Here is an 18257-nt window from a genome sequence, read left to right on the forward strand (position 1 = left end):
AGAAGTTTTAAAGTGGATATAAAAAAAATGGATGAGGGACAGAGTTCGGATTAGTGTCAGTGTTTAAGGATTCAGAGTAGACAGGCGGCATGATTCCTAATATAAATTGCCTATCTCAGCCCAGATCTAAAATAGTTTTCTTGATTGGGGATTTATTTATTTATTTATTTTTATTTTTGGTACTGAAGATCAAACTTGGGACCTTGAGCTTGCGAGGCAGGCGGCAGAACCACTTAGGTAAATCCCCATGCCAAATTATAATGGAACTTTTTTCTTTTTTTTGGTACTGGGGATCAAACTTGGGTCCTTGCACTTGTACAGCAGGCGGCGAAACCACTGAGCTAAATCCCTGACCCTTGATTGGGGATTTATTAAGTGTGTGTTATTATTCAAGTTTTAGAGATTCTGTTTCAGTAGATTTGGGGTGGGACTTGGTAAGTAATATATGTAAAAGGCTTTCTAAATTATTTTGATGACCACCAGTCTGGGAACCACAGTGGTGTAGATAGGTGTCCCCCAAAGGTCCATGTGTTAAAGGGTGGATTGTCAGCCCATGGCACAACTGGGAGGAGGTAGGACCTTTTAGAAGTGGACCTAGTGGGAGGTCTTTAGGTTATTGGAGGGTGTGCCTTCAAAGGAGACTATGGAAATTTGGTCACTTTTTTTTTTTTCTCCTTTCAGTTCCTGGCCATGAGGTGAGCAATTTTGCTCTGCCATTCACTTCTGCCATGATATGTTGCCTCACCACAGGCTTATAAGCAATTAGCCAACTAATCATTAACTGAAATAGTCAAATAAATAAAAGTAACCCTTTTCTAATTGTAAGTTGAGTACCTCCAGTGTTTGTTATAGTGACAGAACACTGAGTAATAAAGGAGCCTTCACCAGAGTTCTTATTTTGTAACAATGTGTCTTTTTTTCTAAGGGAACATCATCTTTCCAATCCAAGATCCTTCAGGTCTAGGGAATTGGAAGGTTGCTTGTGGCATTGCACTATCATACGTGTTATGATAACAAGCCTCAAGGGAATTAATCACCACTTCCACCCCACACCAGTCATACATGTACTTCCAGAGGGTTAGTGCCAGAGCTACTTTGCTCTTACATGAACTTACCCTTTGATCCCTGTATGAAGCAAACACTCCACTAATGTTGGATTTATGAGAATTTTCCCCTGAGGTTTTAACTTGAGACTCAGAAAGCCAAGGTTGATCTTATTTCTGAGTTCCTGGCTCCCATGATTTCTATTGTGAATAGGGAGAAAAAAAAGACGGCGCAAGGAACAGATTTATGAGAAAGGAAGATAGTCCTTGCAACAATAAGTATTTGAGAGGATGCTGGCTGCTGTGGTCCAATCTGATGGGACTGAAAACACAAAGGTCAAGATACTCTTAGTATTAGTGGGTATGATTTTGGTCTGCTGCCTTGTAAAATAACTTGTAATTAGCTTAAAACCCTTCCAAGTTCATATGGATCCTAAGTCCTAAATCTAGAATGGCTAATTATATCAGATTAAACAGAATAATAATGATAAAAGGAATCATGATTCTTCCTCTTAATCTTCAGAACCTGTGCATATATTAGCTTATGTGGCCAAGAAACTTTATGAGTAGATTGAAGTTTTGCAATAGGGAGATTATCTTTGACTGAGCCCAGAGTAATCACATACGTCCTTATATCAGAAAGTGAGAAGAGAAAAGAACACGAGTAGAAAGAGATGTGATGACAGAGGCAGAAACTGGAATCATATGACAGCTGGTTTTGAAGATGAAGAAAGGGGCTCCAGAATGCAGGAATGCAGGTAGCCTTAGAACCTGGAAATGGTAAGGAAGGGGATCGTCTCTTATAGTCCCCAGAAGGAATACAATCTAGTATCTTCCTTTTAACTTAGTGAGATCCATTTTTGCCTCCTGATGCCCCAGAACCAAAAAGTAATAAAGATGTGTTGTTTTAAGCCATTGAGTTTGTGCTAATTCTTTAGAGCAGCAATAGGAAACTAATGTACCAGATGAAAACAAAGACACAGGAATTTCTTGGGCTAGTCAGTGGGCAATCTTGTAGTGCTAAAGTCATGGTTTCTAGTACCTGATGTCTCAGAAGCCACTTTTCAGAAGCCACTTCTTCAGAAGCCACTTTTCCTGTTATCCTCCATTCATTTGCCCATAGTTTCTATGAAAACATGTCCTATGGTTATTAATTTTCATGACCTTGGATTAACAGAGGTCCTCAGCGTCAGATTCAGCCTTCTTTGTTTGTTCCTGCTTAGTTACTCTCTTTGAGAAGGGAGGCAAGCAATACAGCCCTCCAAATACCAATGACATTATTTAGAAGTAGGAGCAAAATGTTACAATACTGGAAAATGAGATTTCTAGTTGTGAGTGAAATGGGTGCATTAATCAGAAACAGAAGACAGTCACCCCATAAAGGAAAATTCAACCTCATAGCTCTGCTGTTAACCTCTGCTCCGGCTCTATGAGGCCAAGTTGTACACAATTGGGTTGTGATCATAGCCAGTGTTCATGTAGCATGATCAGCTGCTGTCAGGCCTTAAGTGCAGCCAGTGTACTCATTGTTTATTGGAATATATTTTGCAAGGGCTTTTTGGAGGTGTTTTCTTAATTTGCTCTTGTCCATGTTTTTAAACTTAAAAGAACAAACAACTTTTCTAGTGGATGACTGTGTTCAATGAGCCACCAACTCCATCTAGTTTCTTGGGTGCCTATTGTATTTTAGTAATTATACAAACAGGTGCTTTTTAGAACAAGCTCTGAATGTGTATTGTAGCTACAAAGCTATTCCCAGGTACAAAATGAGTACATGTTAAAATATGTCGTGTTCTGGGTAAAATCACAATGGTCTTGTGATTCTTGACTTTCATTCTGAGATGGAAAGAAATTATCTTATTTATGATTGTTTCCTTTCCAGATGAATAGTGTGACTAGAAATGGCATTATGTGGTTTTACCATGTGATTTTACAGAAAATTTGAGACTCTCTTGGAGTGTTAGCTATAGTTTTACATAGTTATGCCATTTAATCCATGTTATGGTGGAAAGTCTATAGAATCTCAAAAAGACTTACTTTGAAATACTTTTTAGTTACAGAAAAATCTTCAAGAACAGTAAGAAGAGAGCGTGAGTGGGCGGCTGCGCGTTGATGCGTGGGGAGCCGCCTCTTGGCCATCCCCTGGCCTTCCTGGGGACTTGTGCGTCTCCTTCTGGACCGAAACCACTCGCAGTAGGGGCAGCCGCATCCGCGTCCGCCTCAGCACCCGAAGGACATGCTGGAGAGAGAATGAGGCAGAGGGACACGCTGGTGCATCTGGGGGATGTGGTGGCACAGTGGGAGCTATTCTGACATGTCCACTGGAAGTTGTAAACTCATGGGTGCAGTCGTCTTCTGTGACATTTTATATCTCTGAAGTTCAGCCGAACACCATGGCTGGAGCCAGTGTTAACCGAGTAGTGCCTCCTGGACCGTTCCATTGCCTAAAAGTAATCTTGGAAAAAGAAGGGCCTCGGTCCTTGTTTAGAGGATTAGGTCCCAATAGAGTGGGGGTGGCCCCTTCCAGAGCAATATACTTTGTTGCTTGCTTACTCCAACTGCAAGGAAAAATTGAATGGTGTATTGGATCCTGATCCTACCCGGTTTCACATGATTTCGGCTGCAGTGGCAGGTTTTACTGCAATCACTGCAACCAACTCCATTTGGCTTATAAAGAGTTGGTTACAGCTTGATGCAAGGAACTGTGGGGAAAAGCAAATGGGTGTTTTTGAATGTATCCATAAAGTGTATCAGACAGACGGACTTAAAGGATTTTACAGGGGCATGTCTGCTTCCTATGCTGGCCTATCAGAGACTGTTATCCATTTTGTTATTTGGAAAGTATAAAGCAAGAACTACTGAAATTAAGACTGCTTCTATGACAGAAAATGGTGAAAAGTCTGTGAAAGAAGCATCAGATTTTGTGGGAATGATGCTTGCTGCTGCCACTTCAAAAAACTTGTGCCACAACTATAGCATATCCACATGAAGTTGTGAGAGCAAGATTACGTGAAGAAGGAACAAAATGTAGATCCTTTTTTCAGACACTGTCTTTAGTGGTTCAATAAGAAGGTTACAGGTCCCTCTACCATGGCCTAACAACTCATTGGTGAGACAGATTCCAAACACAGCCATTATGATAACCACCTATGAATTAGTGGTCTACCTACTCAATGGATAGCAGCACAGGCTGCCACACTGCAAAAGGGAAGAACAAAAGATTACAGTGCATCATGGAATATTGGAGCCAGCATGGTGGACAGAAAGAATAGTAGTTTGGGAACATGTACCATAATATGGTGCCTAAGTGGAAGTTTGATTAAGATAGCCATACCACATTGCTTAGTCTTTAGGTAATGTGGAAAAACCTCAGCCACCTCTAAAGGAAATGCCTTTGGAAGCACTCCTTTGTCAAAATTGCCATTTCCCTACCATGTCTACCAGATACAGTTGTGTTTTATTGAGAGTATAGTGTTTATTATTGAGAATGTAACACTGAGAGTATAGTGTTTATTCCAAGAGGATTTTTCCAATCTTCTAAACAAAGCCATCCTTAAACATATTCTGTACTGTAGATAACATAAATATCTAACTTCTGACTTTTAATTCCTGTAATATTGCAAGATAACAATAATTGGTAGATTCTTAGTATTCCCATTTTGCTGAGATGACTTGGAACAATATTTTAATTTAATTATTTGACACCAGTAATCACTGTTTTTGACAACAAAAGAACTGTAGTCTAAATATCTTGTGTATTGAAATGTTTGAGTCTCTTCAGCCAACAGGTGCTTGATATTTATCATAATGTAGACTTCAAATTATTGCCATATAAAACTCATATCATAATACATTGCAGATTAAGAAATTAACCAATAAAATATTGATTCTTGACCATTTCAAAAAAGAGAACAATACAAAGAACTCCATATATGCTTAATTGAAAATCACGAATTTTTTTATTTCTTCTCTCATATACACACATATAATTTCTAGCTCTACATATTTTCTCTCTGAATATGTAATGATATACATATATCATATATGAGCTACACACATATATATAGACTATATACACATGCATAATTTCTGTTTTCTCTCTATATATGTATGTTATCTATTTTTTCCTTGAGCCAGTTGAGAGTATGAGTTTATTCCTATTTACTTCATTTATATATCCTAAGAACAGAGAAATTCTTTTCTTTTTAGTTATCTATTATTATATAGCAAGCCAATCCAAACTTAATGGTGTTTAGCAACAGTTTCTTTGCATTGTTTATGGTTTCTGTGAGTTAGAAATTTGGAGTGAGGACAGTGGTGATGGCTTGTCTGTGCTTCATGGTGTCTGGAGCTTCATCTGGGAAGACTCAAACCTCAGAAGGTGTTTTTAACATCTGGGATCTGGAAACATCTGAAGCCTTTATTCACACACCTATTGCCTAGATCCAGATATCTCAATATCTAGGCTAAGCCATGACTGTTGTCTGGGGACTCTATATCTGGCTGCCACATGTGCCTCTGGTTTCTTTATATAGTAGTATGGTGGCCTTAGGGTCTTTGGACTTCTACTTTGTCAATTTAAGGCACTAAGGACCAGTGTTTCTGTGAACAAGGCAAAAGCTTGAAAGTCTTTTCCATAGCCTCTGAAGTTACATAGTGTCACTTTTGTCATACTTTACTGGTCAAAGCAATCACAAGCCTGAAAAGATGAGCAGGGGAAGGAAATTGGAACCCACAACTCAATAAGATGAAAGCCAAATAATTTTCTGTCCCCTATGTAACCACTACAATAAACATAGTGCAATTATAAAGTCAATAAATTAACATTGGTACAGCACAGTTAGTCCCAGTCCTTGAGTGATATACTGGTCATGTTTCAATTCTGTCCCTGGATTTTACAAGATGTAAAGATCTCTAATTTTTTAATTTCCTTTTCTCTAAATGAAGCCTATAACACACATGTCTCTTAGAATTGCTGTGAATGTTGAATAAAATGATTATACGACAAATCTGTTGCCCAGAAGTTGCTTACTAAGCTTTAGGTCTCCCTCTTCAGAGAAAAAAAACATGGTATTGAGTGAACCAATAGTTCACTATTGGTTATTTGGAAAGCTTTAGGGGTGATTAGCTTTCTAAGAAACAATGAAGAGATTCATTATAAATTTATATTTTTGACCTATTAAGTTTAATTTCTAAAGATTCATCACTTCATTAGATGCAAGGTGAGAATCTTCAACTAAGTGGAAACATACTCCATATTTTTATAAACATTGTAGTTATTTAAGCAGCAAAATTTATCCTGCAAACTTATCAACATTATAAAGGTGCAAACTGCAAAAACATGATTATTTCTGAATTAGGATATTTTGGCTATAAGTAACAGAAAACCCAAAACAAAATAGTTCAAATAATAGAAAAACTTTATTACTTTATAACAGTAAAACCCCAAAACTTGACAGTCCGGAGCTGGCCAATTCAGTGGCTGAATGATATCAACTGTCCAATTCTTTCCATGAGTCTGCTGTATTCTCTTCTGTTTGGCTTAGATCATGGAAATCGCACAGGACCAAGATGCCTGCAACTGTCTCAAACATCACTTTCAGACCTATTCAGAAGAAAAGATCATTTCTCTCTGAAAACTCTTGAAGAATGAGACAGTTCTTCTCCGAAGTTCTCCAGAAGATGTCCCTCACCTCGCATTCAGCAGACTAGCATCATACCACATGTGTAAACCACACAGAAAGGTAAATGGGACCTCTGGACTGACTAAACCAACTTCTAGGGCCTGAGTTGAGACTAGGATTAGTCTCATCCTTCAGGAGAAGGATGAATAGATTTTCAGGGAAATAGAGAAACAAATAGTACTCGCTAAAATATACTAACTGGAATTTAACTGGATATCACAACATTAGAAATTGGAATGAAAACTCCATTTTTGTATATCTGCACAATTAGTAAATGCCTGGAATTCTTTAAAATGCAATTTTGCCAAGCACTTAATGAGAAATATAATGAAACCACTTTATAATCAAGGAATATAAAGCAGATCCAATTAACTTTGAAATATTTTTAACAATATTAAACATTTCTAAGAATCCATTGAATTACTCAAATATGAGTTTCTTGGGAGAGTGTTTACCATTTTTCTCTAAATGTTTCTTTTTTAGTCCAAGCAAGTAAATTCTACATAAAAATTCATTTTGTCATTATAATTTTAATTTCTCCTAATCAATTTCTCTATGAAGTGATAGATGCAATTCAGAATGTATTTAAAACTAAACATAATTACTCCTTATAATTTTAATTTGTTTCTATATTATTTTCCCAAGTATACTAATGATTATAGGTCTTGTTCAAAGAAATAGGAATTCCCACTTAGTAATGCTCAGAGGAAAGCAAGTGTTCTGATGTACTCTGGGAAAGTGAATGTGAGCAGTTTCTCATCAGCATCCTGTCACACTTGTTACACTCACAATTAATATCAGACAGGTAAGCTAGGTAATGATGTTAACAAATAAATCATCCTCCAATTTCAGCAGCTTAAAACAGGAAAGGTTTACTTTTTTCTCATTTCCCATATCCACAAAAGTTCACTTTACTGTTGGAGGCTCTGCTCATGTTAGTGATTTAGGCTGATGGAGTAGCCACTATCTCAAATGTACCACAGGAAAAGGATGCCTCTGGGTGAATCTGCATGCCAGCAATTATGTGCTTGGTCCAGGAACTACATATGTACTTCTAACATTTCATTGATCCACATTAATTGTCTGACACACCAACCTATTGAGGTCAGGAAATGTGATCCTACTAGACTCCTGGGAGATAGAGCACCACCAAAACAGGTGATGAATATTTTTGATAACTGCAGAGATGAAGTATTATATATTGGTGCATTTCAATAGAAGAGGAAATATGCTCTAAAGCCTCAGTTAGTCTTCAATTGTGATATGTAAAATGAAATGCTGTACTTAGGGTTCTGTTCCAGAACTTGATGCTATTAAAAATACAAGGTGGATAACAACATCTTGTAGTCTCATGGCTTTGAATGTTGGTATGGCTTTACTCTCATGTTAAAGGTCATATTTTATTAAAGTGAAATCCATTCTATATCTACTATGTCTTTGCCTGCTGGAGAGGAGGTGGTGGTGATATCAAGCAAGTATTCTTTGGAATGTATTTCCAACAATCTAATCTAATTTCTCCTCATTCACTATTCATGAATCTTCTGTCCACATTCTTTTGACATCAAAGATTGTTAAGTTTTAATTGGTAAGTGTGTACAGAGCCTGGAGAGCAGCTGTGTGGCCCAGACCTGCTTGACTGCAGGCAGATCCCAGCCAGGGGTCTGCCCCAACCCCAGAGGCTGAGACACACCTGCCCAAGCCAAAAACCCAGAAAAGAACTACATAGGTGCACAAGCTTCAGCCAGAGGCCCACCATATTATAGGCCACAGCCAAGGACCTCCCTGGAAAAGAGCTATACAGGCACACAAGCAATACCCAAAGGCTCCCCTCAATACCACTGAGAAGTGCATGGAGACCCTAGCCAAAACCTGTGCAGACAACAGGAACTGGGGTGCACAGCCCTCAGCCAAAGGTCCTCTTAGACAACAGATACACAGGAGCCCCAGTGAGAGGCATGTCTAGATACCATCCAAAGTATGTACAGGCCCCAGCCCGAAGCCCACCCAGACAACAGGTCAGCTCAGGGATCCAGAAGGCTACCACTCTGAACCCAGGAATTGATGAACTGGTGAGCAGCAGAGTAAAGGCTGCTCCATGGCTTGCTGAGAATTCAAGAACACTGGGTGAGCCAAAAGTCACCCCAACAAAGGCACAGCAGGCTGCATTTGTTGAAATGAGAAGACACCTAAATAAGTCCCCAAACCAGACTTCCAGATCACCTAAGGCAAACCCAAAGGGCAATGAGATAGAATAATCTGATACTCAACCACCTGGATGCCCTGAACTGGCAATGAAAGATGACCTGGGAAAAATGAAATCAGAAATAATTTCTCAGATAACAGCAGAGATTGTGCCCATAGTATAAGACATGATTAATAAAGATAGAGTGGACACAGATTATAAAAACAGGAGCTGAGGAATGTGATGGAATTTCAACATAGGAAACAAATGGAATCCATAAAACAGATGCAAACAGATTTCCAGGAGATTAAAAGCTCTACTGAAAGTTTATGCAGCAGACTGAGCCAATGTGAGGAAAGAATTTCAGATAAAGAAGACAGGATTGCAATTAAAGATTAGGAAAAGAAAAAATTTTAAAAAATGCTAAGAAACAAACAAAAAACCTAAGAAACCACAAGAAATCAATCCAGAAGCTGCTAGACAATGCAAAGAAGAACATCAGACTGATTGGAGGCAATGAAGAAACAGGAGAGAGTGCAGACGACATAAAAAACTGTTCACAGAAGTGATGACAGAAAGGAATTGTTTGCCCTATTTCTCTCTCAATGAGTCTGTTGTTCATGTTGAGCTATTGATTTTTGTGTGTTGACCTTTTATCCAGCTACTTTACTGAATTTGGTTATTAAGTCTAGAAGACTTTTGGTGGGGTTCTTTGGGTCTTCTATATAGAGTATCATGTCATCTGTCATTTTCTTTGTTTCCTATCTTTATTCCTTTTATTTCTTTCTCTTGTCTAATTGCTGTGGCTAATGTTTCCACAAATATATTGAACAGGAATGGTGATAGTGGACATCCTTGTCTTGTTCCTGATTTTAGTATAAAGGATTTCAGATTTGGACCATTTAGCATGATATTGGCTGTTGGTTTTTCATAGATGGCTTTTATCAGGTTAAGGTAGAGACCATCTCTTCCAATTTTTGTAGGGTTTTTATCATAAATGCATGTTGGATTTTGTCAAATGCTTTTTCTGCATCTTCTGAGATGCAGATGTGGTTTTGTCCTTGGCTATATTAATATAGTGTATTACATTTATTGATTTGTGTATGTTGAACCATCCCTGCATCCCTGGGATGAATCCCACTTGATCAGGGTGTATGATCTTCCTGATGATCTTCTGCATTCTGTTTGCCAGTATCTTATTAAGGATTTTTGCATCTATGTTCATTAGTGAGATTGGGCTATAGTTCTCTTTTTGGTTGGGTCTTTCTCTAACTGGGGATCAAGGTGATGCTTACTTCCAGGAATGAATTTGGGAGTATTGCTTCTCTTTCCATTTCATTGAAGAGTTTAAACTGTAGTGGCAGTAGTTCTTCTCTAAATGTCTTGTAGAATTCAGCAGTGAAGCTGTTGGGACCTGGACTTTTCTTAATTGGTAAGTTTTTATTATGTTTTCAATTTCATTGATTGATATTGGGTTGTTTAGAATACTTAGGTCAACTTTGGTAATTCACATATATCTAGGAATCTGTCCATTTCTTCTGTATTTTCCATCTTATTGGCGTATAGTTTCTGGAAGTATGTATTGATGATCCTCTGGATTTCTGCTGGGTCCATTGTAATTTCACCCTTTTTATTCCTAATTGCATGGATTTGGGCCTTTTTATTCCTTTTTCTGATAAGAGTGGCTGTGAGTTTGTCAATTTTGTTTATTCTTTTGAAGAACCAACTCTTGGCTTCATTGATTTTTTGTATTTTTCTCTTAGTCTCCATTGCATTGATTTCTCCTCTGATCTTTATAATTTCCTCCCTTGTATGAGCTTTGGGGTTGTCCTGCTCTTCCTTTTTCTAGAAGCTTGAGGTTCAGCATCAGGTTTTTTAATTGGGCTCACTCTGTTTTCCTAATATGAGTATTCTCTGGTATGAATTTCCCTTGTAAGACTGCTTTCATTGTGTCCCATAGATTTCAATATGTTGTATTGTCATTGTGATTTAATTGAAGGAACTGTCTGATTTCTTCTTTAATTTCCTCTGTGACCCACTGGTTACTCAGAAGTGCGTTGTTGAATTTCAATATGTTTATGAAATTCTTGCAGTTTCTTTTGCTATGGATCTCCAATTTCATCACACTATGGTCTGATAATATACAGGGGACAACTTCAATTCATTGCACTTACTTAAACATGTTCTATGAGCTAGTATGTGGTGTATTTTAGATAATGACCCATGTGCAGCTGAAAAGAATGTGTATTCTGATTTTGTGGGGTGGAACACTCTCTAAACATTTGTTGAGTTCATTTGTTCAAGACTTTGATTGAGTTCTCGTATTTTGTTGCTTACTTTTTGTCTAGTTGATCTATCAACCTAACAAAAGAAAGCAAAAACCTCTTCTCTGAAAACTGTAGCACTCTGAAAAGAGAGATTGAAGATGATTTGAGAAAATGGAAAAACATCCCTTGCTCCTGGTTACGAAGGATCAACATAGTGAAAATGGCCACACTTACAAAACTGCTATATAGATTCAATGCAATCTCAATTGAAATCCCAGCAGCATACTTCATGGACCTTGAAAAAACAATCCAAAAATTCATTTGGAACAAGAAGAGACCTAGAATAACAAAAGAAATCCTAGGCAACAGAGACATGGTAGGGGGTATCACAACTCCCAAGTTGAAACTATTTTACAAAGCTACTGTGATAAAAACAGCATGGTACTGGCAAAGAAACAGACCTGAGGACCAGTGGAACAGATTAGAAGATGCAGAAAAAACACCAGACACACTCAGCCATCTCATCTTTGACAAAACAGCCAAACACCCTCACTGGAGGAAAGATAGCCTCTTTAATAAATGGTGCTGGAAAAATTGGGTTTCAACTTTCCAAAGATTAAAATTAGACCTATATCTCTTACCATGCACTAAACTAAAATAGAAATGGATTAAGGATCTAAATATTAAAACAGAAACACTGAACCAGCTGGAGCAGAGGTTGGGCAGAATGCTTGAAGACCTTGGTTTAGGAAAAGATTTTATGAACAAAGCCTCAGTTGCCTGTGAACTAGCACAAACATTGAAGAAGCAGGATCTCTTCTTACTAAAAATCTTCTGCACAGCAAGAGAAGCTACCAACAGTGTGAAGAGACAACCCTCAATGTGGGAAAAAATTTTCAACTGCTGTTCCTCAGACAAAGATCTACTATCTAGAACCAATATAGAATGTAAAAGAGTCAGACCTCCCAAATTTAAAGACCCAATCCAAAAATGGGCATCTGAAATGAACAGACATTTCTCAAAGAAGTAGAAATAGCAAATAAATACATGAAAAAATGTTCAACGTCACTGGTCATTCGAGAGATGCAAATGAAAACAATGGTGAGATTCCTCCTCACCCCAGAAAGAATGGCTGCTATCATGAAATCAGCCAGTAACAAATGCTGGTGGGGCTGTGGGGAAAGCGGAACCCTACTCCACAGCTGGTGGGAGTGTAGACTGGTGCAAGCACTGTGGAAATCAGTATGGAGATACCTCAAAGAACTAGGACTGGAAGTCCCATTTGACCCAGGTATTCCCCTGCTGGGTACCTTCCCAAATAATTAAAAGAATCATACCACAGTGACATATGTGCAACCATGTTCATAGCGGCACAGTTTGTAATAGCTAAAACTTGGAAGCAACCCAATTACCCATCAAATGGAGACTGGGTAAACAAAATGTGGTTGATTTTTTTTCATAAAATGGGGTATTACTCAGCCTTAAAGAATGAGAAACTGGAGACATTTATAGATAAATGGATGCACATTGAGGCCATAATCTTAAGTGAAATAAATTGACACACATATATAAATACCCAATACTTTCTCTAGTATTAGAAAGTTAAAGTGTAAATAAGGACTAAAAATTATAATAGATAATGTGAAATAGGAAGAAAAGGTGCAAAGGTGAATGGGAAGTGGAAGGGGTGGGGGAAAAGAAAGAGGGAATCGAATTAATATGAGAAAAAGAAAAAATGGAAACAAAGTCTTTTGTAGATAGGGACGGGTGGAGCAGTTGAAGGCAGGGCAGGGGAAGGGGAAAAAATAAGAACCAAGATGGATTATGTAAAGGTGCAAATTTCCAATGATGAATGTCATTATATTGTATACCTTAAGTGTACCAATAAAATTCATTAATAAAAATAAAAGAAAAAAGATTAAGTTTTAAATTTTATTCTTCAAATTCAAGTATTGGGCCATATCCATTTATTTGGCATGAATGATGTTATATTCTAAAGAGAATTTAAAAGTTTTTTTGTTGTTGTTGATCAAAGTGGTCATGCCTCTCTGAAGATAGTGAACAAGCACACTTCATCAACCTAGAACATTTTATCAGGTTAGTTTGATGGGGATTCTGAATGTTCCAGATATTTCTTTCCCTGGAACACTACAAGTAAGCCCTTTGGGTCCTTAACAGATCAGAATTCAACTCCTTTCTGTTGGTGTTAATAATAACAATACCCACGTGGTTGGATGTACATTTCACTGTAGGCTCTCTACTGTCTAGTTGTGAGATATATGTATGTATGTATATATATATATATATATATATATATATATATATATATATATATATAACCAAACCATAGAACACATAGAGTGAACTGACACTTTTTTCACATGAAGAATCTGAGTGTCACAGAGGTTTGTCTAAACTTAAACATCTACTCAGTATCTCCAACTGTTATCAAACTTGGAAGGTTTAAGCTTGGTTTTATTAACTGTGTAGTTTTAAAAATTTATTCCCTTAAGATTTTTCTATACCTATAGCTTTTTAATAGGTATGGAAAACTTTTTACTATACTGGTTTAAGTATCCCTGTACAATCTTTCCATTATACTATAAGCCCTTCCATAATCTCTGCATGATTACAGACCTAACTCTTGTGACTTAGTGGGTATCCAGTGCATACTCAAAAATGAGAAACCGATGCATGTGAGGCTCATGAAATTGGCTGAAAAATGTCAAAACTCCCTCATGGGCTAAGTCTGGATCAGGGAGATCTACACAACCCCCAGTAATGTGTATGCAAGCAGAGTTAGCTGTTTGTTCTTCTCACTCGTATAGAAGAGAAATTGTTAAAAATGACTTTCCATATTTAATTGTAAAAACAATACAGGCTATTTATTAGTCAGCTTTCCTGTTGCTGGATGCAATGCCTGACACCCATGACTTAAAGGAGAAGAGTTTAATTTGGCTTGGATTTTACAGTGATTCAGTCCAGGTCAGCTGGTTCCAAGGCAGAACCATTCATGGCAGAAGGTAAGCATGATGGAGCAAAGCTTCTTATTCTTGACAGTGTTGAAGCAGAACAAGGGAACAGTGCCAGTGAGGAAGGGGTAGGAGACCAGACATCCACGACACACCCAGACACACCCAGAAGTATGCTTTACCCCAGCCCCAGGCAGATCTAAAGCACAATCAAGCTGAACTGTCACAGCTAGAGAAAATCTAGAATATGTAGAAGAATGTAAATAAGAAAAGTTTTTCAAGTTTCAACAGTATTATTTTCCTAGTTACTGTTTGTAAAGGCATTTATGTACACACATGCTTTTCATAGCTATAATCATATAGTTTTATATTATGGTTTTAAATTTTTTATTATGTCCCTTAAAATCTTTTTAAAAAGATGCTTGTCAATGGTCTCATACTTTTCCATCGTATGGAGGGTCCATAATTTATTATTGGATATTTGGAACCTATTGTAGTTTGCTCTTATAAATAATGTTGTGGAGAACATCTTTCTATATAAATCTTTTGGAGCATGACTCTCAGTGTACCATCTGTCTCCTAGAGTCCCTTGATTGGTGACACACATCTCTGCTAACTGACAGTGGACACATGGAACTGAAGCTGTGCAGCCAGAACTTGGCCAGAAGACAAATACATTAGCAGTGGCCTGTCTCATATTCATAAAACAGGCTAGGGAAAACTATAATTCTGCTGTCCATTTGTTTGGTTTAGAAGTGGAATGCCTCACTGATTCCACACTTGATGTATTCCAAAAGAGTGAAGGTGACCTTAGAGAGAGCCAGACATTTGGAATCCAATTAATCAAGCTTCAGGCCAGGTTGGCATCCAACACCAACCAGAAACCTAATGAGCCATCAGCTTCTAGTTACTCAGAATGAGAGTTTAGGAAGGAGTGGAGATTCAGTGTATCCGTGGATGGCCTATGGAGACCACAGAGGAACAGTCTTCAAAACTAGGGAAGGTTGATTGGGAAAATTGAAGGTTTATGTAGACAGAGAAAACCCAATAACAAATTCTAAAATTTAGTGAGCTCTATTATGATTGCTAGGAAGAGGAACCTTTAGTTAGGCTTGTATGTCATATCACCAGACTAAAGTAATAGAATTTTAAGATTATGATTTAAGGATCATGCTTATGTCTCTGTTTTCACAAGATCTGCAATATATAACACATTTATTCAGAAAGTTTGTTGAGGTGAGGGTCTCACTTATTTTATAAATATATTGTAATATTAAAAAATTGAAAATCTACATAAAAAGACCTGAATTATTTTCAGTTACTTAAACTGCAAGCGTGAATGTTTAATATTCACTTCTAATAGGCCCAAAGAATAAAGCTTTTACCTTTCATCTAGAATTTAATCTTCTAGGACAGAGTTGAAGATTTTAGGTCCAAATTCCAGGTATTTAATATATTCCAGTTTTGCTTTCTTCATGATAATTTTACCTCTAGCTCTTAACACGTATTATGCTAAGTTGCTGTATTAGTTTCAGGGTGTGAAAAATTCAACTGGTAATGGTATGCAAATTAGCCTAATCCAAACTTTTATGGATTAGTGCATTCAAAAAATTCTTTGAAATACAAGTAACTGAAATGATAAAAAGACCAACCAGTCACCACTACAAAGGAAGATTGCCACAAGTAGAAGAATAAAATACTTTAAAGCAAATGTGACTGATTTTAATCAAGCATATAACTATAATTGCTGATATAAATTTTTGATTATACTATGTGATGTAAACAGAAAATATCTGTTTCTAATCTGTATTGTGTGTGACTTGTGTCTGCCAAAAAGACACATTGAAGTCCTAATTCCAGGTACGTGTGAATGGGACCATATTCAAAAATAGGGTCTTTGCCAATGTAATCAAGTTAAGACAGTGTCTTAGACTGGGCCTCATCCAACCTGATTAGTGTACCTATAAGACAATGAAGTTTGGGCAGGCACTCATGGAAGAGAGGCGAAGAAGTGGAGTGTGTGATGATGCAGGCAGAAGATGGTGTGATACATTTAGAAGGAAAAGAATGGCACAAATTTCTGGTAGCTATGTGAGTCTGGAAGAGCAAAGGAAGATCCTCTCCTGCAGGTTTCAGAGGAAAGAGGTCCTGATGACATCTTGATTTCACAGTTCTAGTCTCTAGAACTGAGAGTCAATAGAGTTATGTTACTTTAAACCATTCAGTTGTGGCACTATGTTACAATATCTCCAGCATTTACTATGTTCTGTCAAGTTCACTTTCCTCATCTCTTGATTAAGTCTGGGACAGATCATACAGATTTTTGATCAGTTTGTATTTTTAAATGTTGGCTCAATTTAATTCTCCAACCTCCCAATTGATTTCCATCTCACCTACTTCCTTGGCTGTGACCAGTGCCAGCCTTTCCTTTTCTCTGTGTGCCTTCATGGGGAGCCTCAGAAGTTACCAATTTCTCCATTTATCCCTGTACCTGGGACTCAGGTGGAGAGAGGGCTATATTCATCTTCCCCAGGCATGCCACCTCGCTTCTTTCTCACCACGAGAATGAGGCAGACCACTCTTGTAAGCATCTTGTGAGCACAAGGCAGGAAGTGGGCTCAGGTCAGAGAAGGATCAACACCTCCAGAAACCTAATCAGCAGCAGCCCTAAGATTTCACAGCATCCAGCAAGTCAAGTGCACTGTATATTCTTATTGCATGCACTTCCGCAACCCATAGATGACTTCCTTAGGACTTTGGTCACTTGTCTGCAGGTGTTCTGCTACTGATCCGGGCTGGGAAGTTTCATTCGAGATGTGAGCAGCTCGAAAAAAAGACGTGGAGCTCTGGGAATGTCTGACATGCTTTTACTGTCTCAACGCTGCAAAGTTCTACTCCCTTATTGACGATATCATGCAAAGTCACTAAGTTGCCAAAATCATATAACACAGAATACTTGTTTACATATTTACTGTGGATGTGCATGCTACATAACATATACTGACTCACTAGCAAATAGAAGGCCAAGGCATAAAGCCTGAGCCCGGCCATCTTGGGTAACCTGACCATACAGCGGGGATTACTTTCAGCATCTTCTTCCTTCTCACCAAGGGCAGGAAAAGGACTTAGGCGAAGAACATCAATTATAAACATGGCATGCATGAAGCTGCAGATTTCCAAGGCTTTCTTCCTTGTTACTTCGCCTGTGAAGCTGTGGGGCTGGCATGAGAGTTGGGTAGAGGAGAGCCAATTCAACTTAGAAGAAAGTTTCCTGACCTGTTAGTGGCTGTCCTTAGGATGTGGGAATATTTAATGGCTTTTTCTCCTCAGTTGTCTTGGCTACAAAGGCAGGATGCTTACAAGAGTGGTTGACCCTCTCTCATCCAGAGATGGGGTGGGTTGCATGATTATGAAAAAGCTAGGTTACTGAATTCTGGGGGTAACGTTACACTTAACTTATTGCACTGGGAAAATATGTTCTCTATTTTCAGGTTTTCTTTCCCTTCTCATTCTTCTCCTTTGATATTACAAGATGTTTTCTATTTTGCCAACATTTTACGATTAATGAGATGGAGGAGGAGCTGCATTTAATGTGAAGGTCTAGTAGTGAGATCACTGTCAAGTGGCAGTGACTCCTGGCCTCCTTCCACAAGCTGAATCCGAGTAAATTGAAGAAAGGAAAGGGGCTTTCAGTCATCTGGTTGCAGGTCAGCAGGCTAAGGTTTTGAGATTAATTACTAAATAAGGAGGATGAGACTGATCTCTAAACTAAGTGTTCTTATAGTGTGATCCCCTGATGGCCATCAACAATACTACCTGGAAAGTTAGAAATACAAATTTCTTAGGCCACCACTGCAGACCAACTGAGTCAGAAACTGGGGACAGGTTCCAGGCGTCTGAATTAACATACCCACTAGGTGATTCTGATGCTTTCCAGTATTTAAGACTCACTATTCTAATGAGACTTCTCTTCCCCAAACCAAAATGGAACCCTGGCTTTGCCAAACAAGAGTAGTCTACTTTATGGCTCAATAAAAAGATTTGATTTATTTACAAATAATTCCTTCAGGATTCTCATGCATTGTTTTTTGCATTATACACTTTGGGTT

The 18257-nt window shown here is 38.0% G+C and overlaps 1 pseudogene; it reads left to right on the forward strand.

The window, feature by feature from the left end:
• Positions 1-3144: 3144 nt before the first annotated feature.
• On the forward strand, positions 3145-4585 carry LOC101720545 (solute carrier family 25 member 36 pseudogene; annotated as a pseudogene).
• Positions 4586-18257: the final 13672 nt, after the last annotated feature.

The sequence above is a fragment of the Heterocephalus glaber genome, unplaced genomic scaffold (genome assembly GCF_053883595.1).
Source record: "Heterocephalus glaber isolate CG9 unplaced genomic scaffold, H.glaber_assembly_v1.0 deba00001538, whole genome shotgun sequence".
In the NCBI taxonomy this organism is placed as follows: domain Eukaryota; kingdom Metazoa; phylum Chordata; class Mammalia; order Rodentia; family Bathyergidae; genus Heterocephalus; species Heterocephalus glaber.